This window comes from Symphalangus syndactylus, chromosome 7 (assembly GCF_028878055.3).
Source record: "Symphalangus syndactylus isolate Jambi chromosome 7, NHGRI_mSymSyn1-v2.1_pri, whole genome shotgun sequence".
NCBI lineage: Eukaryota > Metazoa > Chordata > Mammalia > Primates > Hylobatidae > Symphalangus > Symphalangus syndactylus.
In genome coordinates this window covers 104,399,798-104,411,939 of record NC_072429.2, presented here as the reverse complement: position 1 = coordinate 104,411,939, position 12,142 = coordinate 104,399,798, and the positions used below count along the sequence as shown (strand labels likewise).

Sequence of the window (12,142 nt, the reverse complement as noted above, 5' to 3'; positions counted from 1 at the left end):
CTAAGTCTGCCAGCAGATTGAACAGACCTCCTCTTGGCCAAGGGGACCCCGTAGAAGACTTCAAAACTGAGTTCCTGAGTATGACAGGATAGAAGGTCAGATATGCCTCATCATATCCCCCATCGCTAATTGTCATTAGGCTTTCTTCCCTAAAGGTTAAACAGAATGACTCACTTCATCCCTGATATCAAGGAACCACCTGACACTGCCCCTCCCTTTTACAGTTTTGACAAAACAACTGAACAGCATTCCTTCCTGATGGGAGACTGCTAACCACAGAGTGGTTCTGGCCGGTCTGTGGAGGATGTGCAGTGAGGGTTTTCATGTTCTTTCACCTTTTAACACCAAAGAACAGAAAACCCCACCCTTGGATCAATCATGCTAATGCCACTTTTTTTTTTTTTTTTTTCCCAGATGGAGTCTCACTCTGTTGCCAGGCTGGTGTGCAGTGGTGTGATCTCGGCTCACTGCAACCTCCGCCTCCCGACTTCAAGTGATTCTCCCGTCTCAGCCTCCAGAGTAGCTGGGACTACAGGTGTGTGCCACCACACCCAGTTAATTTTTTTATTTTTACTAGAGATAGGGTTTCACCATGTTGGCCAGGATGGTCACCATCTCTTGACTCATGATCCGCCTGCCTCGGCCTCCCAAAGTGCTGGGATTACAGGCATAAGCCACCATGCCAGGCCATTTCTCCTTTTATAAATATTCCTCCTATAGCTTCTGTATATTTCACCACCTCAATCAGCATAAATCCCTGTCTTATTCTTCCCACCCTCAAAGTATCTGTTTTTGGCTTCTGGCTGTAGGCTATGCTTCCCAGCCTGTTAGAATGGTCACCATACAAGCTGCAACCCTTTATTAGAAATAAACTTCTCCTTTCCAAATTTATGAACCTTGTCATTCTTCAGTTGACAGTGGCCTGCTCTTAAAATAAAAAACAGACATCCATGTATCTCAAGCCATTTGAGGAAAGTATCAACATTAAATACAGGGAACAGAATAGGCAAGAAAAAAGAAACAATGCGCAGGACATATCCCTTTGCAAATGTCCTCCAATTTCTATCTTCAGAGATAAAAGAATGAATATTCACACAAAAAGAGCAAGATGATGAATAAAAAATAGTCAGAGAACAAGAAAGACCTCTTGTAAATTATAAATGTGATAGGAGCAAAGTTAAATAATAAAGTTTTAGGATACTGTAGAAAGTCAAAGAAAGTCAAGAAGAATATTGTAAGACTATTATTAAATAGACATCATACCTTTCTATGTTAAAGAAAAAACTGCATCCTATTGGTTTATCCACTTGCTTATTCAAAAATATTCATTGACCAGCTATTATGTGCTATGCACTGCTTAAAAAACAGAAAAAAAAAATCCCTGTCCTTATAGAACTCCCATCCTAGGGATAAAAAACTGACATTAAAATTCTTTGATCAATAATAAAATATCAAATATAAAGATAACTGATACAGAGGAGGTTATCAACTGAATGTTTATGTCTCCCCAAAATGTATATGTTGGAACTCTAACCCCAAATGTGATGACATTAGGGGGTAAGGCTTTTGTGAGGCAATTAGGTCATGAGGGTGGAGCTCTCATAATGGGATGAGTGTACATATAAGAAGAAAAACAAGAGAGATCTCCGCAGCTCTCACTGTACTTTGTGACTATGCAGCAAGAAGGTGCCCATCCACAAACCCAGAAGAGAGCTCTCACCAGGTGTGAAACTGCCAGCACCCTGATCATGGACTTCCCAGTCTCCAGAACCATAAGAAATAAATATTTATCGTTGAAGTCACCAAGTCTATGATATTTTATTATAGTTTCCTGAACTGATGCATATAGAGGAGAAAGAAACAGAGAGAGAAAGAGAAAAATGGTGGTGATGGGGGTATGGGGAGCGAGGAAGAGAGAGAGAGAGAAACACAGAAAGACAGATAGAGAGACAGAATTTTAGAAAGGGTAGTTAGGCAGACTGTTTAGACAGGCAATTTGGGAGACAACATCTAGGAGGAGTTCAGAAAGAAGTCATAGAGAGTCGGGTGTGGTGGCTCATGCCTGTAATCCCAGCACTTTGGGAAGTTGAGGCCAGGAGTCTGAGATCCAGCCTGGCCAACCTGGAGAAACCCTGTCTTTAAAAAAAAAAAAAAAAGAAAAGAAAGAAAAATAAAAGAGCAGTGCAGAGCCAGCGCACAGTGCAAAGGCCCTGAGGTAATGTCATTCTTTGTATTTTTAAGCAAAAGCAAGGAGCCCAGGCAACTGGAACAAAGTAGCTAAAGAGTAATGGAAAGAGAAGCCACAGAGGCATCCAAGAGCAGATTATATAAGGCCAAGGTAATAAGTTTGTAGGTTTAGTTCAGGAGTTGGCAAGTTTTTCTATGAAGAACCACATAATATTTTAGGTTTTACAAACTACATTGTCTCTGTTCCAACCACTCAGCTCTGATGTTACAACATGAAAGTGGCCATAGACAATGTATAAACAAATTGCTGTGGCTGTGTTCCAATAAAACTTTATTTACAAAAACAGGTCATGGGCCAGATTTGGCTGTGCATTCATTATATATCAATCCTTGTAATCAGTCCAATTGTGATCCTTGGAGTATTACGTGTGCTACCACTTTCTCATTTTCTTTGTGAAACAAGAAGTAAAGACATTATTTAACAGAAGATATTAAATATTTGGGGTGTTGGGAGTCTGAAATAGTACCTTGGAGATTGATTAGGACAACAAATTTTGATTGTCAGATCATGTATACTGAGGGCTCACAGCTCCTTGTGGTCAAAAGTAACATAAAACTGATCAGCATTGGTTTTTTGTTGTTGTTGGTATTGGTGGTAATTCCTGTGTTTTATTTTTACCATACATTTATATAGTACTCATTGTGGACCAGACACTATTCTAGGCACTTCACAAATACTAAGGTACCTAATATCTGCTGCTTGGATGTGGCCAGGAGAAAGCAGAGAGCTGGATTAACTAAAATGAGGAATTACCAGGCCAGTAAAGACCAAAAACAGAGAGAGAAGGGTAAGGGAGTCTAAGAAAGTGATTAGAATGACAGACCCATGGAATCCACATCAGGTAACCTGGAAGTAAGCATGGGAGGGGCAGATAGGAAAATGATGGTGGTGCAGTGAGTGGACTGCAGGTTCATTTGGTGTTGACAAATTGTCGAAGTCTGGTAACGAGTGAAATAAGGCAGACAGTTTACTACTAATATTTTCTAGAGGTGTGTAACACCATTATTTCCATGATACGTAAGTCTTGGTTTTGTTAATGGATGGACCTATGCTTAACTTTTGATGCAATAATCTTACTAGAATCTCGATTTCATCAAGTATACCCTCAAAATGTCAGCAGCTCTCCGCTGCTTCCATGCTAAGGTTTTCAGAACAAGCATTCAAGTGTGTCCACAACATGGCTCTCAGGAACTTTCGGAGGCTTGCCCCTCAATGGTCACATTTTTAAGTTCTCAGCTTTAACTGAACTGAACAGATACACTCATGAACACATTGTATGCATCGTAGCCTAGGAGCTTTTAGGCATACATTTTAACCTCCTTAAAAGCCTTCCCCCCATTACCCAAACTGATACTCAACATTCAATATCCAACCAAAATTCCACATCTCTGTGAACATTTCTTGACTGTATGAGACTGAATTCATTATTATACATCTTTCATCAAGTAAGCTCTTTCAATAAGCTTCTTAAGCTGGGGGGTGTCTCATATTCACTTGTACTCCTCATGACACCTGGGCCATATTGTGGGCAGAGCATGTGCTCAGTTATGTGTATTTTATTTGGAAAATTATCTTATGAAAAACAAAGTGGCAGGACTTTCACAGAGTTACTAAAGAAAAGTAATTATATCACTAGGAAATAATTTAAATTCTGTGGAGGAAGGACACTTTGTGGATAAGGCAAAGATTTCTTTGTTTTAGTTGAGTTGTGTAAAAAGAAGAGTAAGAATGTAGTTAAGACAAAGAATGATTTTCAAATACAAATATTTTTCTTAAATTATATAAGTAAAATAATCAAAGTGAAGAAAATTATGAAAAAGGATACCAAAAATCTCCCTAAGTCTTGCCACTTTAACAGAAATATCTTTATAATTTCACACTGTTTCTTTCCAGTATGTCTTCCTGTGCATAGTTTTTAAGTATAATCATGTTAGGCACAAAACCACATATTCTGCCTTTTTTCACCTAGATTTATCTTATAATAATTTTTTCTACATAATACAGTGTTTTCAAAACTATTCTCAGTATCTTACCCTGAAAAAAAATCTACCCTAAAGAGTTGTCCCTCATTTCAACTGACAAAGATACTTTTGGGGGTAGCTTTCAAGATTAGCATCGCTTTGAATGACAAGCTAACATCCTTGAATGATAGTGAGTCACCTCTCAAAAGACCCCACTCTTCATTTCTCATTTTTATACTTATAAAACTGATGTATTCTTAGTTCTTATCATTTGCCAGCATTCTAACTGGGTTTCTACCCCTAAGAGACAGAAGCTTCATTCATGCATGGATCCAGGGTGGTTTAGGATATTTTTTTTTTCTCCAAAATAGGACAGCACATCTAACCAACTAAGGTAATTAGTGGTATTATTGTACAGGGCTATTTACCAACATTTCATTAAGGAAACTCACATGTGATGCTGATATAAAAACAAATGTATTTTTCACATCATATAGCATATAGTAGTAATAACTAAAGACAATAAACTATTCAGTACACCCAGACCCAGATTGAAATAGCATCAATAAATCACTAACATAACAGTAAAAACAGTAAATGCATAGTAAGAAATGGAAACGACACAAGGCTCACTATTTGCAGAAGTTGCTGTCGTTCTGCAATTTGCAACAGACAGCTCTATTGTAAATAACACAGTCACTAGTGGGGTCACTTGTCTTGACCTTAAGAACCCCTTAGAAATGACAATTTGAAGCAAAACTGTGGTTTTTTAAAAGCAGCCATTTTTACAATCACAGACTCCTAGGAAAGGAATAATAAATTGCTCATTCCTCAAAATATTAATAGAATGTAACCAGAAAAAGCCTCAGATGTTCACGAAACATGGGTTTTCGGCATCGCGTTATCCTGTGGTGCTCTGCAATCAATTACTGTTATACCACCATTATTAATAATTTTCTTAATGAAAATGATTCTGTTGATCTCCGTTGTATTTTAATTATCAGAGTTAAGCATAATTACACTGCAGCTCTGAGCTGGCATGTGGACTCCTTTAGGGCGCAATTTTGTTTTAACACACTGATAATGTAATTTTACATTGTGTCAGTTTGTTTGGTTATTATCCAGTTGTACAATTCCACTGTATTCCTGATAACAGATAATAACCTTAGTACCTCCTATATCCTGAAGTCATTTAAAAAGCAATATTGGAATTCTGCAACTAGCTAACTTAATCGCCTTATGATTTTATAATTCCCACTGCTAAATATTTAGTTTGGGCACTCACCCTCTTTCAAGAATACTGTAAAATTAGACAATGGTTATACATTTTCTATGAATTACTGAATAGTTAAATAAATGCATAAAATATGAACGCAAATTTTTCCTTTTAAATTAGTTTATTATTTATACAACATTATACTCTCTAGGTAAAGTTAAACATTAACTTTTAGGCTACTTTGAAAATTGGCTGCCACATTAGACAAAGCTACTGTTTGAAAATTCTAGTAACATGCAACAGATCACCTATTTTAAGGTGGAACATGGTCCGGACTTTTACAAGAATCTTTGTAATGAAAGACATTTGTTTTGAAAACTTAATTTAGAGAGTGTGCAGAAAGTTATTCACTCAAGCTAAATCATACTAGAATTTCTGTCATTATTTCAATGGTGCCTAGTATAGGCCCTTGGACATAAAAGACATTCAAAAATGGTTAAATTAACTAATTGCATGCTTAAATTCGTGAGAACCTGCAAAATCAGAACTTTGAAGACTGTCATAGCATGATTTTGAGATTGCAGTGCAGTCGTCTACATGATTTGAAATTGCTGCGGTCTTAGAAACAACAAAGAAATTAGCATAAACTATTGCTGCCACTGCTGTTTTAGTTTTAGAATAATCTCTTTAAAATCAAGCCAAAGAATGGGAAAAAAAATTTGCTGATAAACATGTATGCAAATTTGCAAAGAAAGGCAATAACCTGTAACCTTGGCTTAGTAAATGGCATCTTCCAAAATTTTGTTGATTGTACAATTGGGAATTGAAGTCAACAAGCTTAAGATTGAATCCCAACTTCATCATTTTAACTTACTTAACCCAATCGAAACCTAAATTTATTCATCTGTAAAATGGGAAAAGCACTGTTTAGATATTATGAATTTGAGGCCGGGCACGGTGGCTCACGCTTGTAATCCCAGCACTTTGGGAGGCCGAGGCGGGCGGATCACGAGGTCAGGAGATTGAGACCACGGTGAAACTCCGCCTCTACTAAAAATACAAAAAATTAGCCGGGCGTGGTGGCGGGCGCCTGTAGTCCCAGCTACTCGGAGAGGCTGAGGCAGGAGAATGGCGTGAACCCGGGAGGCGGAGCTTGCAGTGAGCCGAGATCGCGCCACTGCACTCCAGCCTGGGCGACAGAGCGAGACTCTGTCTCAAAAAAAAAAAAAAAAAAAAAAATGTAGATATCATGAATTTGTTGTATTGTAAGCAAGAAAATGTATGTAAAGTGATTAGAACAGTGTCTGGAATAGAACAAAGATTAATAAATAGTAATTGCTACTATTAGTATTAATAATATAATCATTTTTATCTTTATACTAGCATTGTATATAAGACTTTCACTAAAATAAAAGTACCATGTGCCCAAGAAAAAAATCCAATGATGTGCTCCCATACAGGCTTCAGGTCTCTGATTCTGTGACACAGATCTTTGCAAATATTCTGTGGGTTCAAAGTGACTGAATGAGACTTGTAGAAGTCTTCTCTATAAATACGATATCACTATATGCTTGATACCAACACGGAGGCCTGGCTTCATTTTCTCTCAGCGTGTACTGACTTATGACCACAAGGACTGCTTGTATGATAATCAGCAACATAATATTGATCATAACCTCTGCAATCATGTAAATGGGTGCTTCACAAAAATCCCGCGTGGTAGCCATTGCTATTCCATTTTCACAGCTGAGAAAATCAAGATTAGAGTGGGCAAGTGATTTGTCTAAGGTTACCCATGAAGTATAGATTTTTACAATAATATTGTGGCTTCGCATATAAAGAAATATTCTGTTGTTGAGGTGAGAGTGAGGGTTAGCAGATACTTTTTCACTCTCTTGATTGACAGTGTTTATTCTCTTAATCTGGAGACCTAGAGAATGTGGCTACTTTGAAATAACAACTACAAGAAAATTGAAAAACTAAATAATGTAATTATCCCCGATTTGAAGCTGAGTGATTAAACCCACATGAAAGATGCTAATGGTGTAATTTTAAATATCCTCAAAACATAAAATTCTAAGTACACTATTGGTTTTGCATATGAAAAGGTCACCATACTTTGCAAACAGTAGATAGCATATAATAAGGTAAGGTAAAGAAGTAGATCATCAGTGCTCAATAGACAGTGGATTTTAGGAGTAAGTGGGCAGGCCTTTGCTCACCCTACTCTCCAGCAGAGCTCCTTTTAACTTCAGCATTATGCTTTTTAGTATTTTTCCATTGAGATAAGTAAATTAGAATTATCTGGAGTCTGTTGAGCATAACGGCAAAAAACAGATGACCCAACAGGTCTGGTCCATCAATGTCTGGATGACCTAATTACTTTCTGGAATGACAAGGGGTAGGTGAGGCAGGAACAATGTACATCAGATTCGAATGTTAATGCCAACTACTGTACTTTTAAAAATTTTTATAAAACAAGATGATGGCAACTTCTCAAAAAGCACTAAGTGATATAATACAATTTTATTTTATAATAATTATTTGATGGACACGCTGACAAGGAGAGATTTATAGTCATATCTAATTTTGTTACTAGCCTACGTTTAGGAATACTTTAGGAAGCAAGCATGCCTCCTAGATGGTAATAGTTAAACATTAAATGGGCCTATTTTCACACCATAAGAAAACACTACCAAAAATCTCAGTCAAAGCATTTTTGCAAAATGTCACACATCTGCAATTTATCTTCTATTTGTAAATAGATACTGATATGTTCTCAGATAGCCAGGTCCTATAATAATGATTTGGCATTGATTTTATAAGTAGTTTAGGTTTTTAGGAAAAAAACAAATAAATACAATTGTGGCATCAGGAATTTAATTTTCATCGTCCATGAGAGCTTTTTAGACTTTAGGAATAATATGTGATACCTGGGAGCATGGATGTTGGCCCAACAAGCAACCACTCTTTTGTGGCAGCATATACTTGGTTTTATTTAGGGAACTACCTCTCCTCCATTTCAGTGGCTCATGCAGGGTTAATTTTACTTTTAGGCCCCAGGCTGACTATGGCCTGCCTAGGAGAGGCATAGTGATTAATTGGTTCAGGGAATGGTATGTGATGTGCTCTAATCACAAAACCCAGAAAAGCTCTCTTTTCACCGAAGTTGCTATGCTGGTGGAATAAGTCTGGAGCTTGCCACTACTTATCTGAGAATGATGCCCACACAAGAAAGAAGAGCCAGATGATAGAGTTTGGGGACAAAGTTCAAGCAACTGAATCAAGCAGTTCCTGACATCCAGAATATCCCAGGACTCTCAGTTATATGAACAGATGAACCCATCTACCCCAAAACACACACACACACACACACACACACACACACACACACAATTTTTTGGCAGAAGCTAATTTCAGTTAGATTTCTGTCACTTGAAAACAAAAGAGGCCCAATTAATAAATAATATAGGCATTATGAAAACGCCACAAACATTGTGGAGGTTCAAGTTAACACTTGTTAACCCTTCCATCTTCAAAATGCTTTTGCTTTGAGGAGTCTTCTCATACATACAGATTGTGGAGACAGACGACTCCTGAGTCCAGTGTGTCTGGATACGAGTAGGAATGCCTCCCAGGATCATATTTTCCATGATCCAAACAATCCCTAGTAAAATCCTAGAATATTAAGGTATTGACACAACTTTGGGACATGCTCTGGGTGAGCTGTCTCCTCCCTCTAAAGGCACTCTAAATACTAGAAATTAGTTCCAGGCCTCTGATCCCCAGGTAGAAGATCAAAGAAGAGTCTGGAGCAAAGTAGAGAAATAAAAATATATGCTGAAATGCAAATGATCAGAGTTTTTTGCTTTTGTTTTTTACTGCATAATTCTAGATCATTAATAGCAGCATCCATTGTGAGTTTTCAAGAGGGCTACAATAAATGATATTTGGTCATGGGGCTTTTTCTTTAACCTTAGGGTTCCATGAAATGCGTTTTGAGAAATGCCACACTTTAATATATATATTTTGTGATTTCTAGGGATAAAAGCCTGACTGGTTTTGATTATTACTCATCATTTAACAGTGGCAAAGGGAAAGGCAGAGTCATGTAGTTGAAGGAGCACAGAATTTGGAGCTGTCAAGACATAGGTTGAATTTAGCTCTACTGTTAGCTCGCTATGATCACAGGCAATCATGCCACCTCTCTAAGTCATAGGTGTAAAATGAGAAAATACTATCTATTTCACTGAGTTGTTTTGAAGCTTAATGCAGACAGAACATATTCTAGTATGTATCACTCCAAACCTAAGTTGGACAAATGTATGCTTGAATTCCACTCAATCACTTATTAGCCATGTGACCATGGCAAATTATTTACCCTACTTAAGTCTTTTATCTACCTTTGTAAAATGGGGTAGTATGTTGGTTATCTCATAGGAGCTATTAAATAAGGATTAAACTTTAAAAAGCATATACAGTAGTTATTACAGTTCTGGCATTTGAACTGCAAAACCAATTGTTCTTGTAAGTTGAACGATGCCAAATTACCTTTTACAGGTTGAAACGTTATTGAATAGCAGCAATTCATACAGTTCATCATCACAGTATGTGAAATGTCTATTTCAGTGTCTGGCAACCATTCATCATTTGTTTATCTGGTCAACCAATCTATATTTACTTAGTGCTTTTCTTGTACAGGTAGCATGCCAGACCAGGAATAGAAAGGTGACTAAGACACAATCTGTGCCCTCAGTAAATATTGAAGAGGCAGGCAATCACAGCTAAACTTTTTTACTTACTCCTTTTTGGACATATAAACTGTATATTCATGATCACGAAACAAGGTAATAGAGAGCAATGAGAGAAGCACATACAATTTGGCATGGGAGCATCAAGAAGAGAATTCAAGGTGTGCCCAACAAATGGTGGCTATTATCATCAATGTAGAAGGTTAGCACATAGTTGGACTCAATGCATGCTTTACCAGTTAATTAATGAATTAATAAGCTTCTATTAATTACTCTAAGTTGTTCATTGCAAAAAGATATAAGGTATAGCCAACCATAAACACATAAGTTTGCTCAAGTTAGCATACTCCACTAAATATAGAATTCCAATTCTGTTATACAGGTTCAGCATCCCTAATCAGAAAATCCAAAATCTTTCAGATGGTTCCAAAATCCAAAACCTGTTGATCACCAACATGATGCCACAAGTGAAAAATTCCACAACTGACCTCATGCAATGGGTGACAGTCAAAACTTAGTTTCATGCACAAAATTATAAAAATATTGTATACAATTACCATTAGGTTATGTATAATTTGTGTTTATGAAACATAAATGACTTTCACATTTAGACTTGGGTCTCATTTCCAAGATATCTCATTATGTACAAGCAAATATTCCAATCTGAAAACTGAAACTGGTCCCAAGCAATTTGGATAAAGGATACTCAAAATATATAACAATTATCTCTACTAAAAGAAGAGCTGATTTAAAAATGCAATGAATTTGAATCATAAATGGGGACCAGGTATTGCCATGTTTCTCCCGTACTATATTGATATAATGAAGATAAAATATTGTACAACAGAAATTTGTCCCCAGCAAGTGGTCCTACATTCCAAGGTATCTTTTGTATTCTGAATGTCGGCATTGGTAAACTGATTCCCTATACTATTTCTTTTCACTTTGATAGATTATATTGGCATATCCTGAGAAAATCTCACATCCCTTTTAGCTGAAAGCTCCCACCAGCATACCACAGGTATTTCAGGTTAGAAAATTAGTGGGTATGGGACCAGTAATTATTAAAAAAAAAAAAGTATAATCAGATCCTGGTGTGCAGGTTTTTTTTTTTTTTTTTTTTTTTAGCTTGCAAATTCCCTCTTTCCGGTGTTTCAACTTTCAAAGGCTTATGGTAGTTTAGAGGCAATCCTCTTATAAGTGTACAAATTGTAATGATTATAGGAACAAGTTGTAATTGTTTCTAGCAAGTTTTTAAGAGTCTTTGATGTTATGATTAGTGTTTTATATGTGAATATATTGATAGGGGTGCTTATTTGCTTGTTCCCTTGTATGCTTTTATGGTTTCTAGGTTCAATGTGCAAATACATCTTTGATCTCAGTAGGTCTATTTGGTTTAAAAAGAAAGCCAAGAGAAATTAAACATGAGAAGCACAAGGTTTTGTAATATTTATGAAGAAGTGAGATTACGGATTTTACTGTAAGAGTACAGAGCTAGGACCAAGACTTGAATGTGGAGAAAAGTGCCCCAAAACTACACCACACGTGAGGAAAGTCCTGTGCTATGGACAGCCAGCCCCGCGATGTGCCATCATGGAGCTGCCGCTCCTTTGTAGCCAGGGTGCAGCTACATGACACAGTCTGGGTTGATGTCACACTGAGCAAATCAAAGGCAATGCCCTGCAAGTCATCAGCTTCCTCTTTAGAGTTTTCCTCCTGCCCTTCAGAAATCACCATGGGGAAGAATTCTGTCTTTGCAAAGGTTTCATTTCCAGCTATCCTCTCATCATGCATGACTTCAGGAAACTGGCTAGAATGTGGCGCCTCTTGGACCATGCACCTTGACGCAAATTGTTAAATTTAGAAGGATTTTACTTTTTGATAGATAATGTCTAAAAGGAGAAATTGGAGTTTCGTCAAACCTGGCTATCAATGATACTAACAGCAAGAGAAAGATATTAGTCAA

General features: G+C 37.1%; 1 protein-coding gene across 5 annotated transcripts in view; it reads right to left on the bottom strand.

The window, feature by feature from the left end:
- The window catches only part of ZFPM2 (zinc finger protein, FOG family member 2), a 484,683-nt gene that overhangs the window by 156,326 nt on the left and 316,215 nt on the right, over positions 1 to 12,142 (bottom strand). The window lies entirely within an intron of this gene.